The 21836-nt window shown below is 39.4% G+C and overlaps 1 protein-coding gene across 2 annotated transcripts in view; it reads left to right on the top strand.

Moving 5' to 3' along the window:
- Positions 1-21836, top strand: part of PRICKLE1 (prickle planar cell polarity protein 1) — a 682914-nt gene that overhangs the window by 396052 nt on the left and 265026 nt on the right. For both annotated transcript variants that reach the window (XM_044087454.1, XM_044087456.1), the window contains one exon: positions 1945-2054. The gene's annotated coding sequence lies outside the window, so the exon portion shown is untranslated. The remainder of the gene's footprint in view (positions 1-1944; positions 2055-21836) is intronic.

Raw genomic sequence — 21836 nt, 5'->3', positions numbered from 1 at the left:
ACAGTGAAGACAAGTCATCAAAAAGTAGAGAAAATATGGGACAACATTGACTTTGCAAAGAACTGGACATCCCTCCCAAATTGATGAAAAGACAAGATGAAACTGGTCAGGGTGGCTGCCAAGAGACCTATAGCAATACTGAAGGAGCTGCAGGAATTTCTGGCAAATACTGGTTGTGTACTACATGTGGCAACAATCTCCCATATTCTCCATATGTCTGGACTATGGTGTAGGGTTACAAGACAAAAGACTGTTCTTACACAGAAAAATATCCAGGTCCAGCTAAAATTTGCAAAACAACACATCAAGTCTCCAAAAAGCATGTGGAAAAATGTGTTATGGTCTGATGAGACCAAGGTTCATCTTTTTGGCCACAATTCCAAAAGGTATGTTTGGCACAAAACCAACATTTTGCATCACCAAAAGAATACCACCCCCGTGGTGAATCATGGTGGTGGCAGTATCATGCTTTGGGATTGCTTTTTTTCAGCTGGAACTGGGGCTTTAGTCAAGGTGGAGAGAATTACGAACAGTTCCAAATAACATTCACTTTTGGCCCAAAACCTTCATGTGTCTGCTAGAAATCTGAAGGTGAGAAGGAATTTCACCTGTCAATGTGACAATGACCCCAAGCATACATCCAAATCAACAAAAGAATGGCTTCACCAGAATAAAATTAAAGTTTTGGAATGGTCCGGCCAGAGCCCAGACCTAAATCCAATAGAAAATCTTTGGGGTGACCTGAAGAGGGCTGTGCACAAGAAATGCTCTCGCAATCTGACAGATTTGGAGCAGTTTTGCAAGGAAGAGTGGGCAAATATTGCCAAGTCAAGATGTGCCATGCTGATAGACTCCAACCCAAGAAGACTGAATGCTGTAATTAAATCAAAAGGTGCTTCAACAAAGTATTAGTTTAAGGGTGTGCACACTTATGCGCCGGCTTATTGTACATTTTTAATTTTTTATATTTTTCCCCTTAACACATTTGTTTGCTTTTCAATTGAATTGTACAGGTTGTAGGGCACATTAAAGGTGGGAAAAGTTTTGAAATGATTTATTGTGGTCTCATTTTTTTATATCACAAAAACATGGCATTTTAACAGGGGTGTGTAAACTTTTTATATCCACTGTATATGTGTATACATCTGTATGTATGTCAGTATACATCTGAGAATATATCAGTAGATACCTGTATGTAAATCAGTATACATCTGAATGTATGCCATTATACATATATATATGTATATATATATATATCATATACATCTGTTTGTAAATCAGTATACATCTGAATGTATGGCATTATACATCTGTATGTATGTAATGCAGTATACACCTGTATGTACATCATTATACATTTCTCTGTATGACATTATACATCTGTATGTATAGCAGTATATACCTGTATGTACAGCACAGTACACTTGTATGTATCAGTATACATCTGTACAGCACTTCTGATAAATTATTATATTTATATAACTATGTAGGTCACATGTTATCTTTCAAGTTCTTTCTAAAGAGTACTTTGGGTAAAAAATTAACCTTGATTTTCTCTTTACAGAGTATGTCCCTAACCCATTTTTGTTTTGTTTCTATGGTAAAGACCATGCAGCATTCAACTTATATTATTTTAATTACAGAACCTTTTTGTTTCTAAACCACAGATAGCAGCACCTACCTTTTGTTGTAATTAGAGAGAATTTCTTCTCGAATAAAGTGGTGATAAAAAGAGTAGACTTCTCTCACAGAAACAAGACAAATGTGCAGGGTGAGTTCAGATGCTGTGAGAGCTTACAGGTGGAGAATGACAGTAGGGTGTCCAAATGTACCTCATAATACAAGGAAACAGGCAGCTTGTGTGACTTTAGTACTGCTTTCCCACTATCAGTCCTTACTTTTTATGTGTTTGTTGTACTAACACAGCATATGTTTATATTGCAGGTTATTTGTGACAGAATTTGGATGATGGAAAACTAACGAATTATAATCACTCTTAAAACAGTACCATCTTGGCTTTTTAGAAACTTCATCCACACATCTCTTGTATGGTGGTAAGTAATAAGTTATTTTTATTGCTGATATACATGTATATTACTTTGGTTTCATAGCATGTATTAGTATCGGTCACAGATAACACAGAAATTGCTTTACACGAAGTTCTGTACATGAGCTTTTTCTTAATGTCTTCATTTAAAATACCAAATACATACTTAGTGTTATGTTTGTCTTCTCTGATGATTTTTTTTTTCTTTCTTTCTTATGTTCTAACATCTCCTTGCAATTCCCATCACTCAGGCAGCCTCATGTATTCATATGCACACGCATATATAGCTTGGAGGTGTAAGGACTTGCCCCCATCTCAAGGGTGAAGAGCAGCATTGTGTTTTGTGACATCGAGTGTTGTTTTGACTAGCAGCCTCACTTATATGTTTTGGGGGTGAATAATCATATATGTCGATTAAACAAGATGTGATTATTCATTGTGAACTAATTATTTTTATCTTCAGACACAGTGAAATTTAGGCTAGAAATGTTAAGTTTGTTTTGCTAACTTCCTTGGTAGCTATCATTTGGTAGTTATCAAGGGTCTTGTATAACAGAACAACCTCTTACATAGTGATTAATAATACATGACAAATGTGTCTGACTCCCTGTACACAAGTTCTGTGTAATCTTTTAAATATACACTCTACAACTCATGGACATGTTAAATATGTAATAGTGCGACCTAACAGTCATGAACAGTATCACTGTGGATCTCAATGCATCGTCCACCAGGATGGTTTTCTTCATTCTACATGTCAACCAGTCCTGCCTATCAGAAGATGTAGCAGGACTGTACAGTACAATTCTCCACCCCCTCCTCGAAGTAATGTATATTATTAGTCATGTCTAGGACCTGTCCACCACATGTAACATAATGTAGAACCGATTATCTAGGATCACCCCTTATTGTACCCCTATTGTCGTTCATTATCTAGCCTACTTCTTCATTTTTCTGACTTGGCGTATGGTTATTTTCATTAAGTAGTACCCCTCCCCTTATAATAATACTCTTCAATGCCCACAGCTCCTTACTGCTCACTGTATTAATATGATGATATTGCATATTGTTCAGGATCCCACTCATAGTTTCATAGGTATACACTAGGTTAACGACCACCAGGGCCTTTATAAGCCTCATAATTGTCACAACCAGGAACAAGACTTCCCAAGACAAGACAAAAACTCAGCCGTAGCCAAAATACTCTATTCGGTACTTACGTATTATCACAACCACGCATTCTCACAATCATTATTTATGTTATTGACTCTTTCTTTGCTCCAATGAGTTTGCAAAATAGTGAAGCCAATTACAATTGGGAAACAGACCCTTAAATACTGACAGGACCAAAGCATCAAAAATAACCCAGTGCAGCATGTCCTGGACACATTGCTGTAAAGTGACCCAAAGCAAAAAGAAGGAAACAGCTGGAGTGAGAAAAAAAATAAAAACAGCACAAGACCACCCGTGATCTGTACTACCTACAGATAAACTGAAGATTATACCCAAGTCTGGCAAAGTTAAAATGGATTTCATTCTCCAAAGCCATAAGAAGGGTGCAGAAGGCAAGTACTGTCCTGGCAGAAGGGAAGAAGGAAGGGTATTTCAATCATGCATTTTCACAATCATATTATTTATGTTATTGTGAAAGGAGTCAATAACATAAATAACGTGATTACGAGAATGCATGGTTGCGATAATACGCAAGTACCCTTTATTCAACAGCAATTAATGACACAGCTATTAAAACAACTAAGTGCTTTCGTCTTTTATAACTATCACAAAGACTTCATCAGAGTTAACTAATGCCTAACATATAACATATAAATACCCATAACCCACCAATAACTAATCATGCTTAATCAAGGCTAAAATACATTTAAAGATACAGACTAACATATATTACTGATGTTAAAATTCAAATGAATATAATTCAATAAATACATAACGTCAGGCAGCATGATGCCAGGGCACTTCTATGGGCAAGGCTTGTAAAGGCTCCAGAGCCATTAGCCTAGTACACACCTATGAACAAGTTAAATATAATAATGACATATATTATATTAATAATTAAATTGATATAAATTGTGGATAAATATATATACATAAGTGCTAAAAATGAACCTTAAAAAATGTTCCTTAAAATGCTTTTAAGCACTGAATACTAAATTACATTAAGTAAATAAATTCAGATGATACCACAGTTAAATAGATCAGCTTAAATGCATGATAACACAAATAAGGATATTATGTCATTGATTCCAGGGAACACAGAAGCAATTAACCTCACTTGCCATGTAAGTTCTTTGAATTCCAATAATACATCCAAATCACCCCTGAAAGGTTCTACAGTAACATGATCAATGATAAAAAAACACAAATTTCTTAAAGGATGGACAACTCTGAGCATGCCTGAACAAGGCACTAGCAACCTTATGCGTCTTTATATCATACAGGTGTTCACAGAACCTGTCTTTCTTTATAAGCCTAGCCATGCAATCCAACCCAGTTGTGTCTTGGTGTATCATGAGTCTTTATTATGAAGGGGGTATGTTAGTTAGGAAGTTTCCAGAGGTTATGTTGTGGGGTATGTTAGTTTGGGCATTACTGTCTGCCTCTGTTTATCATAGACATGGGGGTCAAAGCCAGGGTGAATTTCCAATTTCCCATTGGTCAAGGTTATGCTTAAATACGGTTAGGATGGACTCTACTACACGTGGTTGGGGAGCCTGTTCCATTGCATGGGGATCCTCTGAGACATATATTTTTTTGTCAATGTGTCTTATTTATATCACAAGCAAAACTGAAATCCTTGGATCTAGTGTTCTAGTGCTGTTAATTTTGCAGGTATGCAAAAAGTCCATCACAGTTGGATCCAAGGATGCCTTTTTTGCTAGGCTTCTCTCTATAACCTGTAAGAGACAGAGAATAGAGACAGGGCTTTAAGGCAATCCATATAGGACAATGAGTTTATAACCTGGATTCTCCTGGTAAGGAATCTTTGTGTGCATTCCAACTGTTGCATATGCCTGATCAAGTACATTCTCTGTGAACAATTCCGCATAGGTTGCTGTGAACTCTGGATTGGGAGGGGCATTGACTTTTGACAAGCTATTGCTTAATCACTTAATAGTTTGCTTTGAAATAGTTCCCAAACATAACAGGGTTTGCTGAGGTTACAGAATTGATTTTTATTTCAAAGGAGACTGCTTTGTGGTCTGACCTCACCAGTGAGGACGTGACAATGAGGGGAGTGCAGAGCTCTCCCATATTGGTGAGTACAAGGTCCAGTATGTTTGGACATGTGGTCCTTGAGTGCACTATCTGGTCAAGGGTATTTACGTTAATCATTGTGCCTGCGAGTATGAGGCAGTGTTATGTTTCCCAGTTTATAGAAGTCTAGTTAAAGTCTACTATGAATAGGTTAGTTGGTTTAAGGCTGAGTGACCCGCAAGGTGTAGGTATGAGCTATGGGATTCTATGGACATATAGGGTGACCTATAGATTGCTAGGATATAGTATGGGACTTTGTCTATGGTGATTTGCACCTTGATAAATATGGTGATTTGCACGTTTAGAAATTCCAGGGCATCGTCTTGTTTTACCAACATAGAAGTATTCTTGTTGCTAATATAGGTTAAGACCCCTCCACTTTTTGTCCCAGTATGTGCAGTTGATGATCTAGACTTGTAGAAGGCACTGAAGCCTTGCACTGCTGGAGTACTTTCTGTGGATTTAAACCACGTCTCAGAAATGGCACAGATGTCTGTATTCTCCAGCATGAGGGGAGCTTGTTGGGTGTTTGTAGGTTTAGGCTCCTAGCTCTGGGCAGTAAAACCTTTAGATTTCTTTGGGTTTTACTTGCTATGTCAGTAGGTTTGTCAGTTAGGCATTGCCTAAAAAAAACTCTAAGTGGATGGATAAAATTTTAACCAATATTCAATAGCGTAGGGGAGACAGGTACAGACCATCCTTTTCAAAGCAATTTGGTTTGTTACCCTTGTCCTTCCATGCTCATAGATATTAAATCCCACTAGAAAGACACCAGAAACTAAGTCAATTATTGAAGTCCATCATCTTTTGTTTGTACTGCTACATCATCCATGGTGAAGGTTGAACGCTGCTCAGTGCAAGGTGTATACTTGCCTGAGACACATATTCAAGGAGATCAACAATATCTCTCTTCGTATAGTCCAGGGAATTTTGTCTCCGGTCATTAACACCCACATGGCCTATGACAGAATCATACTGGTACCTGAGGGGTAGTGACTTGAGTCACTAACTGCCTGAGGTGTAGTGACTTGAGTCAGTAACCTCCTGAGGTGTAGTGACTGAGTCACTAACCGTTATCTTCTCCTTGTTCAGTCTGGTGAGTGTGGCATCTGTGTGTCGTACAATGGAGACCCCTATGACACGAGTCCTGGCTAATGTGTTGGCTTGCCTTATGGGCTTTGCTGTTGGGGGCTCCACTGGATGTAGGCATATGTGTAGTATTTGGAGTTGTTTTTGTTGTGTGCTTTAGAGATTGCTGAGGATAGGTGTTGCCGTTTATAAGTTTAGGAGGCCTTTGAGGTTTGAGAAGACTGCTTTGTTGTGCCTCAGCATAGGTTGGTTTATGCATGTGGTGGACACTGTGGTGGATGAAATGTGTGTCTTCTTTGCCTCCAGTGTATTGTCCACTCAGTCCACTGTTTAAGTCAACATGCACAGCCACTGGCCCCAGGCTGAACCTCCTGGTATGCCCTACATGAATGGAGTCTAATCAGAGCAGTTCATAGAAGGGTTACTTATGCAGCTCACTTGCATAAAGAGTGAAATACTGTTGGGACAGCATGGTGCATGCACACAGAATAAAAGCTGCATTAACAGCCCCACATATAGGCAACAAGGAGATACAAGGAATAGCCGTATACTGAACAGAGCTTTATTTGCAAATAGATCCGATTACTGCCCTTTCAACATTATATAGAGTTAAAAAGAGCATTGTGCCCTTTTAGTGAAAGAGACAAGGAAATATCAAGGTTCACAACTCACAGGTGTAACCTTTATGCAATACAGTGTAATATGGACCAGTTTTCTGCAGCCACATTATACAAATCATGCATAGGAGTCCCTATTGCAGGGCAGAATGTTCAATTGCAGTCTCCTATGCCATACTGCTTTGCAACTGAATGCAAAGAGTAACATTTTTCCAGATGTTTTTGTTTTTCGGTGAATAGAGGTTAAAAGTATGTCATCTGAAGACATTCTGTTACTGCAGATCATTTATCAGTTCCAGTGTTTGTTCATATATTTTTACAGGTTTGTTGATACCTAAAGTCTCATGTCTTTGTCATGCAGCAATGTACTCATGGAACTATATTATCCCCATATTAGCATGCAACAACCACCTCATAAAACCCCATGTCCTTTTAGCTTTTTTCTGACTGTATTATAGCTGATCTTTTTCAGATTTCATTTTTCAAATCCATCTCTACATAATTTTTTCTTGAAAAAAGTATATATAAAATTGTGTGTATGTATATATATATATATATATATATATATATATATATATATATATATATAAAATATACATATACAAAATTATATATATAAAGTTACATTCAACCCTCCGAAACGCCAGTGTTTCAATTGAAAAGAACACAGTACAACTGATCTAAAATCAGATCAAACATACCAGTTCTTTTTCAGAGCAAGATCGTGGTACAGTGTGGATTGAGGAATTCACCCTTTCCCCACTATAGTGTGATGCCGGTGGAGAGCACAGGGTGTGGAAAGTGAAGGGGGGGTTTGCCAACCTGCAAAAAAAAAAAAAAAAAAAAATAGATTTTTTTTTTCATATCTTTGTGATTCAATTTAAAGTGTATTGAAATCACTGTGATTCCATTGTTTTAGTATTATGACAGGTGTTGGAAGTTTTGATACTTTGAACATCTGGCATGTATATATAAAAATGTAAATGTCTATGTAACTGTGTTCAGAATTTGTGTTTTTGTCATACTGGGTTCTCCATTTTCTTATACTGAAAGGTTTAATGAAGCAATGTCTCTCTACGTATCGTTAATCTTCTGATTCTGTCGATTAGGTTAAGAATCACTGTGTATTAGCTAAACTGCAATATTCTTTAACTATGTATGTATAACTGCTTGTCCATAATCGAAACTCCTAACGATGTGGACAAACTACAAAAGGGCCTCACTGAGACAGATACCTGGTGTCAAAGCCATGGCCTGAAGTTCAATGCCAAAAAGTGTATTGTCTTCTCCTTTGGTAAAAACTCTGTACCCATGAACTACCACATAGCTGGTAGTCTCCTTAATGCTGAAAATGTGATAAGAGGCCTTGGGACACAGGTGGGCAGTAGTCTCTCCTTTAATAATCACATCGCCACAGTAGTCAGGAAATCCTTCTACGTGGCTCATCTCATCACAAAAGGATTCTCATCCAGAAAAAAAGAGGTCATTGTTCCCCTCTACTCATCACTCATTGGACCCATTATAGAGTACAACACCCCTTTTGGTATGTACCTCACAAGACATCTACAACAACTGGAAAGACCACAGAAATACCTCACAAAGAGGATTACTGGCCTCAAACAGATGCCCTAAGCAGACCATCTCAAAAAACTACAGCTTTACTCTATCGCATATCGCCTACTCAGGGGCGATCTCTGCCTAACATACAAAGCTATGTCAAACCCAGAGCTGTTGGACATGCTCCACTTAAAGAAATCCCAATCCCTCTGAGCTACATGCTCTAGGGACCTAAACCTTGTCACACAATAAACAGAACATGCTGGAGGGATAGATTCCTGTCCCAGAGACTTCCCATACTCTGGAACAGACTACCTATCCATGTCAAACAGAGCTCCTCATTAGCACTCTTCAAGAAAAATCTTGATGACTGGATGGGAAATGGGAAATTCACCCCAGGGATCACTTCTGTGGCTCTGCTCGACAGGGGCACAGGAAAATAATTTTCTTGGGTGGCGAAAGCCAGGGTACATTTTTTGGCTAGGCTTATATAGGCCCTAGGGCCAATAGCCTAGTACCTACCTATGAACTGTATTTAGATAGTGTTTTAACTTATGCTCCCTATATATTCTACTTATATATTGTATTTCTGTATGTTTCAATGTGGAGCTTTTCTCCCTGGGCCTCCGCTGAAAAAGGACATGTCCAGTCAGACTTTCCCAGCAGTAAACAAATGTAAAATAAATAAATAAATATAAATAAATGTCTATGTATAATATATAGATATAGATATGTGTGTGTGTGTGTGTGTGTGTGTGTGTGTGTGTGTGTGTGTGTGTGTGTGTGTGTGTGTGTGTGTGTGTGTGTGTGTGTGTGTGTGTGTGTGTGTGTGTGTGTGTGTGTGTGTGTGTGTGTGTGTGTGTGTGAGTGAGTGTGTGTGTGTTTTCAGACTCAGCCTGCAAACACTGTCTGGTTAAGTGACTTGCTCAGACTTGCACATTTAGGCCAACAAAGGGTGAAGGAGTCAAACTCTGGACCACAGGAAGCATCCTGTTAACAGCTCATAGCCTTAATCCTCTGTGCTAACTTCCAGACGTTGTTTAGAGTCTCCAAGTATTGACTTTTGTAATTGAAGTACACAATCTTGACATTCTTTGGTGGTAAGATGTTCCCCCTTATACCAGAGAAACTTATTTATAAAATCTGATCTTAAAGACATGCTCCTAAGTACACTATGGTTAATTGCACATTACTAAATCAAAAGTGACCCTGTACTATAAAGTTTATGGCTGATTCCTGCATACTAAATGTTTTTATGTAATTGCCACCCAGCCTGTGTTCGGATTGGTAATCTGTGTTTATGTGTAACAAATGTAACTCCTGGCTTTATAACTTTGTAATTGGGCATGAACTGGTGTAATCTACACAGTGTTAATACCGTCCCTTCTTTTAACTTACATTTGCATCTGGTACCCTTCTCTCTATCTAATCATCCGTTCCGTTCTGGTAATACTATAGCCTCCCTCTTTGTACATGGTTACTACCACTCTGTGATGTTATGACCTTGTATTCTTTATCTGGCATGAGTCACCTGATTTCTTTCCTTTCATTCAGAGGCAATTAATGTTTCAGTTGAGGCAATTAATGTTTCAATTGAGGCAATTAATGTTTCAATTGATACAACAGGTTATCTGAATGAAGTGGTTATTGTGACACGTATTAGAATGGCTAAAGGCTGATTGATTAATTGATCAATTGATTGATTGATTTAGCTACCTTGTTTTGGTCAGGTTATTCCCTCCAGACAACAACCTTTGTAAGTTATGATTAGCTGTCTGCATATGTAAGTGTATTTTGAATGAGTATTCTCTGTCCTGGTATCGTAATGTTTAGGCCATAGCCGAATTGTGTTAATCTGCATCACTACGTCCTTCTAGATAACAACCAACAACAAAATAAGTGAATGATGATTTTGTCAGTTGCTTGTCTTTAGTCTCTGTTATGGCTAAAAGGAATCTTCATATTAGTCCAGTTCTGTGTTTATCAAATAAGTACATATATTTTAAAATATTCTCCTGAAAACATGCTTGCCTACGAGGTAAAGTGAATGTACAAGAGTGTGTAAGTGTGGTCCTCTACTTATGAAGAGAATTTCTTATGGTTGTCTGTGTCACCAGGTCTGCTTAAATCATACTGTTATAAACTGTATTCTTAATTGTTCTATTTCTGTAAGTTTTTTTTTTTTTGGGGGGGGGGGCAGTACTGGACTGTGTAAAGTGAGAACTTGTTAAAAAAGAGAATCAGACCTGTGCATTTATATGTTTATATCAGACTGAACTGTAAAATTACTGCCATGAAAGTATATCTAAACTCCTTTTGGTATCAGCAGTTTGACTTCAGTGGGCCACTGACGTGACAGAAACTGCATCCAGGCAAAATGCAAAGCACCTAATGAATTGCAAATTTGCTGACTGAGGCAGTTCCTGACTTTCGTGCAATTCTTGATTGTCCTGTCATTGTGGCAGCTGGAAATTAGACTTTGATGTTAAATTGTGCAAAATGAGCTGATAAAATGCTGTTAATGTGATGATCAGCTGAGCTACCAATCAGCCTTAAGGAGAGGTAGGTTTGATTTGCTTCTGCTGAGGGTTTTTATTCACTGATGGGAAGCAATCATGATTTATACAACTAGAGGTTTACATAATTTGCTAAGAGAACTGCTGTGAAAAGGAACTGTTGTTCCAGCGACTAGTAGTAAAACAAGCTGTCTGTATTGCGGGCACTTTTATACATTTGTAGTCTTACATGGTTGGTTATCTGGTAATATAGCTTGTAATTTACTAATGCTTGGAGCTTATCTCCCTGGGCCTCTACTGAAAATGGACATGTATCCAGCTAGACTAGCCCAGCCAACAAATGTAAAATAAATAAATAAATAAAAATCTACCGTTAACCATTATTATGCTAACTTCCCTACCTATGATGAAGGAAAACTTGTTATTTTCTGGGAATACATTGTCGGCTCAGTTGTCAGAACAATTATGAATGTTTTTTTTTTTTCAGATCTGTCAAATACAGAAAAGATTATCATCTGTAGTTTCCATGTGTGACTGTGAGTAGTTCTACATTAGAGAAACATTTCTCCAAACATGGAGGCCCAGACTTGTTTCAAGAGGGGCCCAAGCAGGTTTGGCACATTATGCGCATAAAGCATTACACTTGATCTTAGCAAAAAGGTGGAGAAGTAATTTAAATATTCAGTAGTAACTTTGTGTGAGAACAGGCTAAATGCAGAGTGATAATCAATAAATATGTGTATTCAATTGCAAATCATTAGTAAAACAGTAAGCCAAATTTTGATTATTTCATGTGTATGTGGGCGGTGGGGCTCTCTTGCATAGTGCAGATTTTTGTTTTTTCAGGGAGCCTCAAAGTACTTTTTTGATATGTAAGGGAGGATTGTTGCATTTTCTATGGACTGAAAGAACCTAGCAGTGACAAAATAAATTAAAGCAACTGCATTTCTGAAAAAGAGCTCATGCTCATTTTAAAGCCATCAGCTTCACTCCTGCAGTACGCTTCTGTATGTTTTTTATTCTGTCCCCCTACCATCATCACCCTGCTATTCTCAATCTGCCCCAACCATAACTTTGCACTTTTATTCCAGTGGTGCTACACATCCATATTAACCGTATTAAACATATAGCACTACTGACAGTCTGAATCCATACGTGTTTGTTTTTTTAACCAGCTAAGACACATTAAACATGAGTGTGTTTTCATGGTTGACTGTAGAACACTGGTCCCATTAAATCATATGGTCATAGGTAGATAGTATGGAACTGGGTGTTGTAGGAATCAAACTCAGATCAAGGTTCCAGGTCTGTATTGCATGTTTCAAGATAAATTTAAGAGAACTTCTGGGGGGTTAGTGAGAATCTATATTTCTGGACCCTATCCTCATCAAATATCAGTTCTCCATTTCCTACCAGCCCATTCATTCTCTGACTTTCATGTTCCTTTGACACTGGCAGGGAGATGTGAAAGCATAGTTTTGGTTGTGATGCTTATGCTGTGTGTACATCTATTAAAATGTACAGTCAGTTTATTTTTTAATATTTTTTTCTGTTAATTGTAGTCATTTGTTAAGCAGGTAAAATCACCAGACACAAGCTCACTTTTCACAGGTGTCTGAGTAAGTCACTTGCTCAGAGTCATTCATTAGGCAAATGGATGGTGAGGAAATAAACATAAAACTCTGTTAGATGAAAATCTTTATCAGCTCCTAGCCATAATCCTGTACACTGTACTAAACTACTATTGTCCTTGTAATAAACGCATTAGGCTAAGAGAAAAACAGAAATGTACTTTGAGCAAAAAATATGTCACTTGGAAAAAGATAAAATAAAGCACTGAGCTGCACTCTGATGTGTATGAACCTGGAGGGTTTGAATACCTCATCTTCCCCTTTGAGTGCCTAAGAGTCATTTGTATCAGTCTGTCATAATGCATTAAGTTAAGGTGCTATTATCATATAGGCTTCCCTCTCTAGAGACATACAGTAGAATCCTTCTTATCCAGCCTCTCTTTAACTAGCCTCCTCTTTAACCAGCCATCAAATACATTTCTGGAATAGCCCTAGCAAAAGACAACAGAGAAGAACAGCACTTCTGCCTCCTCTAGGCTAAATAATGACAGACATTTGAGTTTTAGACTTCATACAAGCCAGTACGTAAAAATCAACTGCCAATCATTAGCAGACTGGAGTTCCGCTGTGGCGTCCCCTAACTGGGAAAAGCCGAAAGACAAAGACAATTTTTTATTTTATTTTTAATTATTTAATTTATTTAACATTTGTTGACCGGGAAAGTCAGACTAGGTTCCACAGATCCTGTTTTCAGTGGAGGCCCGGGGAGAAATGCTCCAGACTCATGTCTTTAGAATGTGGGAGGAAACCGGAGTACCCAGAGGAAACCTATGCGAACATAGGGAGAACATGCAAACTCCACACAGAAGGCACCCTGGCTGAGAATCGAACCAGAGAACCTCTTGCTGTGAGGCGACAGCATTAACTGCTGCACCACTGCGCCGCCCATTTAGAAAAAATCCATACTAACACAAATCCTGTTATTCTAGCTGATTTATAACTACAATCCACTCTGCTACAGGCCCCATGAAGGCTCAGTGTCTCTCCAACCTAACACCACTCTTAAGTATTCAACTGCGGTACCACCTTTATCATTCTTATAAGAAAAGCGCAGTCTGGGTCTGAACTGTCTACAAACAGCTAAAGTTAACTTTGAACCTAACACCACTCTTAAGTATTCAACTGCGGTACCACCTTTATCATTCTTATAAGAAAAGCGCAGTCCGGGTCTGAACTGTCTACAAACAGCTAAAGTTAACTTTGAACCTAACACCACTCTTAAGTATTCAACTGCGGTACCACCTTTATCATTCTTATAAGAAAAGCGCAGTCCGGGTCTGAACTGTCTACAAACAGCTAAAGTTAACTTTGAAACTAACACCACTCTTAAGTATTCAACTGCGGTACCACCTTTAACATTCTTATAAGAAAAGCGCAGTCCGGGTCTGAACTGTCTGCAAACAGCTACAGTTAACTCTGCACCTAACACCACTCTAAGTATTAAACTGCGGTACCACCTTTATCATTCTTATAAGAAAAGCACAGTCCGGGTCTGAACTGTCTGCAAACAGCTACAGGTAACTTTGAACCTAACACCACTCTTAAGTATTCAGCTGTGGTACCACCTTTATCATTCTTATAAGAAAAGCGCAGTCCGAGTCTGAACTGTCTGCAAACAGCTACAGTTAACTTTGAGTATGTGTCTACCTGTTTGAGCCAATCTTCATTTTCCCCTGGAGAGCACTGTGCTTTGGCTGTAAGCAGCCCCCCCCCACCACCACCACCACCACCACCACCACCACACACACACATCTTCCACTTTCTCTTATTCCCTTCTGTTAGCAAATAGTATCCATAACTGATCAATACTGTGTGTTTGTTAATTTAAACTATGACCACAGTAGCCTACTGATACAAGATTATCCTGTTTTTCCACCTGAGAAATTAAGACAAGACTTACAGTTTCAGAGCAGTCCTTGGTCAATTGTGATTGTTTCTTAATACATACTCGTCTTGCTTTGGCTCATTAGCAGCAGTACAAAGAACTGCCTGCTCACACCCTTGTTCTCTCCTCCCCTTCCCTGTTTATTACCTTAAGACAATCCCAGAGTTATTAAATATTACCTGTGGCAGGCACCATTTGTAAAACTACAATCCACTCTGCTACAGGCCCCATGAAGGCTCAGTGTCTCTCCAGTAAGTGTTTTACAACTGTAAATGCCTATTTATGTTGGATTGTATTAGACATTTAACAACTGTATATGTTTATGTTGAATTGTGTTAGACATCTAATATGATTTATGCATTATTATTGGAAGTTACTATGGCATGCTAGCATTTTGTCTGCACCAAGTTGTTTTTAGTATAATAGTATGGTCTATTTGCATAGCTGCACCTTGTTCACTAATGCTATTCATGTAATTGTGTTGTGTGTAGACAGCTCATACTAGTGTCTAAATTATTTCTATAAGTTTGTGCTGTTACTGGTGGATAGAATCACATTGGAGAACCACGACAGACTGCTGCTCGCTATATTTTTATCTGTGGCTGCATAACTGTCTGGGTTTTTGTTTTCTAATGTTCTTCCAATTGGCTCAGTATCTGCATATACTAAGTAGTGGCTCAGGACATTGTCCTGCATGTGGTAGCTATTTGCTCAGTGTGTTTTTTATAATCTTTATAATATATATTTACCATCTCAAAAGTGCTTACTCCTCTCTGTACTCTTCTTTTCTAGACCTAACACCACTCTTAAGTATTCAACTGCAGTACCACCTTTAACATTCTTATAAGAAAAGCGCAGTCCGGGTCTGAACTGTCTGCAAACAGCTACAGTTAACTTTGAGTATGTGTCTACCTGTTTGAGCCAATCTTCATTTCCCCTGGAGACTGTGCTTTGGCTGTAAGCAGCCCCCCACCACCACCACACACACACATCTTCCACTTTCTCTTATTCCCTTCTGTTAGCAAATAGTATCCATAACTGATCAATACTGTGTGTTTGTTAATTTAAACTATGACCACAGTAGCCTACTGATACAAGATTATCCTGTTTTTCCACCTGAGAAATTAAGAAAAGACTTACAGTTTCAGAGCAGTCCTTGGTCAATTGTGATTGTTTCTTCACACATACTTGTCTTGCTTTGTGATTGTTTCCAGCCCCTCATTCAAGAACCTAACAGGGTCTCTACCCGCTTTGCTCCCCACCCTGCCCCCTATTCCCTCCCGCCCCCAGTGGTCCCACCTTTATTGCACTCAAACCCCTCCCATCTTTCCAATAGCCAACCACAGCGCTAACCCAACACTACCTCCTCCATATTCCCTCTACTATCACACCTCCTCAACTGACACGTACAAGCATACCTTTCCTTTGCTCACTGCATGCACTCTCCTTGCATATCTTACATCCTACCAAAGCTCCATCATTCCCCCACTCAACCACTACCACTGTACTACTACTCACACCACCACTCATGTCTCACCCTCACTCAGCTCCCCTCCCACCAGCTCAAGAACTATTCCTATGCACCCCCCACATATTCTACCAACTATATTACTCAAACGTAAAGCATCCCTACAACTTAACATAGTAACCCTCCCACCATACCTATTACCCACAGAGCACAATCATAAAGTTTCCCTTATAAACAAACACATTCAAAAACTGAGAAAACTAATAATCTCATGCATATCAAAACTAGCCCTAAGTGCAGACATCCACCCCAACCCTGGCCCTACCATCTCCAACCCCAATCCTCATAATCAGACTAGAAACCACAACTTCTCCCATATTACAGCCAATAGAAAGCCAAGTGACTTCCTTCTACTAAGCCTAAATATTAGAAGTATATCCAACAAAGTCCATGAACTCCATGCCACCATAGACTTATACTCCCCAGATATAGTCATCCTGACAGAAACCTGGCTAAAACCTCACATTACCAGTGAGCAAATACTCCCTACAGGTTACAGCATACTAAGAGTAGACCAGCTAAACAAAAAAGGAGGTGGTGTAGCTATAATATTTAAACAGCATCTAAACATCCAGATCTTAAAATCATCAGCTCCACAAATAGGCAATGAAGAAATAATATATACCAACCTCAAAATTAACCAAAACAAAACCATCAACATAATTGGATGCTACTTCCCACCTGGCCAAAACATCCCTCCACTAGAAAACCTCCTCAGCAGGTCTACCCACCATCTCCGCCAAGAAACTATCATCTTAGGTGATTTCAATATTGACTGGCAATCCTGTTCTGGCAACAATCCAACCCATCATGTACACCTTCATGGCTTCACCCAACTAGTCCAGTCACCAACAAGGATAAATAAAACTCCAGCAAGCACTCTACCCTGGATTGGATACTAGTCAGTAAGAACCCTCAGTCATATATAACAGGCTGCTTATCAGATAGCCTCAGTGATCACTCCCCAACATTCCTACTCAAAAAATACCTGTACCAAGCTAAACCTGTCATCTATCATCAAATACGTAAAAAAATAAACTTTAACCCACCCACATCCATCTCATCCGTCAAAGAGTGTGACTGGCATTCTCTAAAGTACCTCAGTGTAGATGACGAGTTGAAATTTTTAATACTACCTTCCTGAACATCCTTAATTACCATGCCCCATAAGATTTTCCAGAACCAAAGCACAACCCTCCCCATGGCTACAGAAAACCACTAAGTCAGAAATGAAAAACAGGGATAAAGCCGGGAGCACTGGCAAAACCAAAACCCCGCAGCTAGACAGAAATTCCTAGAACTACGCAATAGAGTCAAAAGCTAATAAAATGGGACAAATTCCAATACTACCAGTCTGCCCTAGACTCCTCACAACACAGCCCCAAACAATTCTGGTCCTCCATAAACTCCATCCTCCACCCAGGTAAAGTCAGCACCCCTCCTCCTAACATCCCTCACTCCTCAGAAAATATTGCTACCTCATTCAACACACACACTTCACCCAAACCATACTATCACTAGCTAAACAACACAACCCCCTCCCCTCCAACCCACACCTTCAACTAGTAATCTCCCCACTGCCTTCTGTTTTTCTCCTGTACCTACCTCCAAATTAAAAAACTCTTAACTAAACTTAAACCCACCAAATTAGCAGCAGACAACCTCCCAAGTGAATACCTACAAATCGCAGCTGATGCTCTGGCCTACCCAGTATCCATCTTGATTAACCAATCTCTGTCAGAAAGTTACGTTCCCACATTGTGGAAAGTCTCACATATAATTCCCCTCCACAAAGGCAGACCTTCTGCTGAACTAACCAATTACCGCCCCATAGCTATTCTCTCTCCACTCTCCAAAATACTAGAGAGATGCATACACTCTCAGGTCTCACACTACCTCCTTACTAACAACCTCCTTTCCAGTACTCAGCATGGTTTCCGACAAAACCATAGCACCACCACTGCCTTACTCTCCTTTACTAACACTATCCTTCAGCATAAAAACAATGGCTATCTCTCCTCTGCTACTTTCCTAGACCTATCTAAAGCATTTGACATGGTCCCACACAAACAACTTATCTCTGTCCTCAATAACCTATCCTTCTCACAATCAGTCACCAACTGGTTTCAGAGTTACCTGTCTGACCGCCAACAATCCGTTGTATGGCAGAATGACATATCTCCCCAACTACCTGTCTCCATAGGGGTTCCCAAGGATCCATCCTTGGACCCCTACTTTTCTCTGTTTACACCAATAATCTAGCCTCTGCCACCAAACATGGCACACTCATCCAATACGCAGATGACTCAACCATCATCTGCTCAGCCCAGTCCCTACCCAAACTGCAAAAAGTCACACAGGAAGCCTTCTCCTCTGTTGAAACATGGTTATCCGATGCCCAATTAATACTCAACCCAAACAAAACTAAACTACTCATCTTCCAACCCACCAAACATACTCAAAACAACTCTCACTTTAACATCACAGCAAAAGACAACACCACTATATACCCAACTGAACACACCAAATTGCTAGGAGTGGAAATAGACAATAAACTAAAATTTGACATTCACATATCCATGACCATAAAAAAGTCCACAAAAAACTAGGAGCATTATACAGAAATAAACAATTTCTCACCAAAGCAGCAAAGATTTCAATAGCAAATCCCCACCTTATCTCCACCCTACTTTATGCCTCTCCAGTATATACCAACCTAAGGCAATGTGATCTAAACAAACTAGAGACCTGCTACAACAAAATCGCCAAATTCGCCACAGGGGCATCCTACTGTAGTCACCACTGTCTCTCACTTGCTGAACTGGGCTGGCTTGAACTTCCTCACCTCCTTCAGTGGTATCAACTCTCACTCGCCCACAAACTAGTAAACCATCCACTAAATGTCCCATCCCTCCAGAATCTACTCCAACCCTATCACACCACCAGACCACTAAGATCCAGCAACAAAAATCACTTGCAGATCACTAAAGCCAATAACTCTGCTGGTGAAGCACTATTCTCTTGCGCCATAGCCAAATTATGGAACTCACTCCCACCCACAATTACCTCCATACCATCATGCACCAACTTCAAAACTTTATTAAAAGCGCACCTAAAAACATGCTGGCTATGCCCTTGCAACTCTCACTCTAATATCATCCGCCCCATCCAACTACTACCTTTCTTTCACCTCCACTAACTACCTTGATGGTAGCAAGCTCAGATGCTCATAAGCCTAGTACTTATTATACAGCAGGAACTTCTCATTGTTACATTTGTTAAAGCCTGTTACGTACTTCACAGATAAAGATTCTAGTTGTCTACTGATGTACTATGTTCTTCATCTGTAAATATGTTGTAAGTAATTTATATGTTAAATTGTTAATCGCTATGTAATCCAATGTAACTACTGTCTGTTTATTTTACTGTGGAGCTTTTCTCCCCGGGCCTCCGCTGAAAATGGACCCACATCCAGTCGGACACTCCCGGTCAACAAATTTAAATAAATAAAAATAAATAAATAAAATAACCTATAAATGTTATTTTGTACACTTTTTCTGATTAACCAGACATTCTTTTATCCAGTCTAACGTCTGGTCCAAGTGAGACCGGATAAGAGGGAGTCTACACTATAGGCTAACAATTACCTGTGACCCCACTTCAATGGCGCCAATGTACTGCACAGTCTATAGAACAACCTCACAATAGGGCAAAGAGCCTTCTCAGCTTTGGGGACTTCCTAGTGCAACTTTCTATCTATTTATTTATCATAGGATCGTAGGAGTTTTCTAGGCTATTACCCGGAAGTCATTTTAAGCCTAGCCAATTCATCCCAATGTAATACCCGAGATATGATAGTCAGTACCCAGGATTGCATTTAGTAATGACAGCCCATGTCCAGGACAGTTGTGGGCACTATCCCTGGTAAGAATTTAGAATGCCACATCTGCTCGTCCAGTTTCCACTTGAACAGCATCGTAGGGGGAGTACTCTGCTTCCCATGAATTGGCAGCCGATTCCAAAGACGTGGCAGTTGCTGGGAGACAAATCTGTCCATCCAGCATGTCCTATTTAAGTCACAGGCCATAGTTAGGTCCCTGGAACAGGTAGCTCTAGTCCCGTTTGATTTACAGATATGCAGTAAATTCATTCGGTTGGGGTCTGAGATTGCTGTGAAGCCAGGCATAAGTCTCCCCTAAGAAGTCTATGTGATACAGAGTATAGTGGCAGGGAGTTTAGTCAGTCTGTGTATTTTTTTTTTTATTTATTTATTTGCATATTGTTGGCCAGGTTAGTACCATTAGGCCAACGTCCTCTTTTGTGGGGGTGACTCATGGTGGTAATCATACTGAGTAGGGAAAATTTGGCTAGAACACCAAGGGACTTCCCCTACTTTTTTGAATAGATGCCATGGGATCTCTTACATCTACCTGAGCTACCACCAACTCAGGCAGGTGGGACCCTGGTTTAACATTTCATTGAAAGGAATGCACACTCAGGAGTGCATCACCCCTTATCAGTCTTAGAAAAATTAGTCCATCTACCGTGTTTGGGAATAGAACCCTGAACATTCTGATCTTCTAGTACTAAAGGCAAAAAAATGTACTACCTGTTGAAATACTGAAACTGCAAATTCCATTTAAAGTAGGAAATGCTGACCGCCATGCATGACTCGGGCAGTAACTGAACTCCTGTCTTTAGAATGAAGCAGCCTTTAATTCTTTTTCATAAATAGTTCTCTAACTAGCTTAGATAATATTGGCTGGCTACTGGCTAATTTATTTGCTAAGAGATATTTGGAATTTTTTTATGTTGTCTGTCTTTGTAACCGCAATAATTATGTTTATTTCCTGAGTACAGGACATTGTAGAATTTCTATTTCAAATCCAGTTATGTCCGGCAAATTCTGTCGATATGTAGTAGTAGATTACATATCCTGCCTTGACTAGTGATCTTGGTACTTAAGGAGTTAACTGGGGGGGGGGATACAAAAGATAGTGATATATTACCAGCTTGCCTATCCTGAAGTGATGGGTCTTAACCATGGGATGATAGCTGCAGTAGTTGCAGTATTTGGGGGCTTGCATCCCAAGCTTGCAAAAATTGGGGCATTCACCAACAGATGATCTTAGCCTTAATAGTTTTCTGATACTGCACAGCAGGTGTGGGGTTAGGGCATAAAACCAAAAGTCCATACAGCTGTGAGCATGATGGTGCACAGGGTTACCTCAATCTCCTCTCAGACAATGAAAAAAAAGTAACAGATCAGGATAGCCTGACCTTTGGCATTAAAACTAAGGAGATAAACTAATGGTAGCCAACAGACCCATCAATAGGGGCAAAACATTTTCAAGAAAGACTATTTTATTGGCCGTGCTTGATTTACTGCATTGCCTTCTAAGTCACTTTATCCCTACTGTTTTTCAGCTACATAACTTGTGTAATTTGCTACTTGTGATTTATATGTATTTCTACCATTTCTAAGCCTCTAATTTGGACATAGTAAACTCTGTGAATTGTACCAACTGTTCATGGTGTTGCTACAGGAGTTGGACATCACTCAACAGTACTGGAGTGACACCTCGTGGCTACCTAGGTGATGACCACTAGCATGGCTTGATTGTTTCCCCAGTGATGAAGAACAAATGGGCATGGTTGCAGTGGCAATTTGTTGATCAGGAAACGAAAAAAGG

The sequence above is a fragment of the Protopterus annectens genome, chromosome 11.part0, assembly GCF_019279795.1.
Source record: "Protopterus annectens isolate FY-2018-M chromosome 11.part0, PAN1.0, whole genome shotgun sequence".
Taxonomy (NCBI): Eukaryota; Metazoa; Chordata; order Ceratodontiformes; family Protopteridae; genus Protopterus; species Protopterus annectens.
This window is presented reverse-complemented; position numbering and strand designations above follow the sequence as displayed.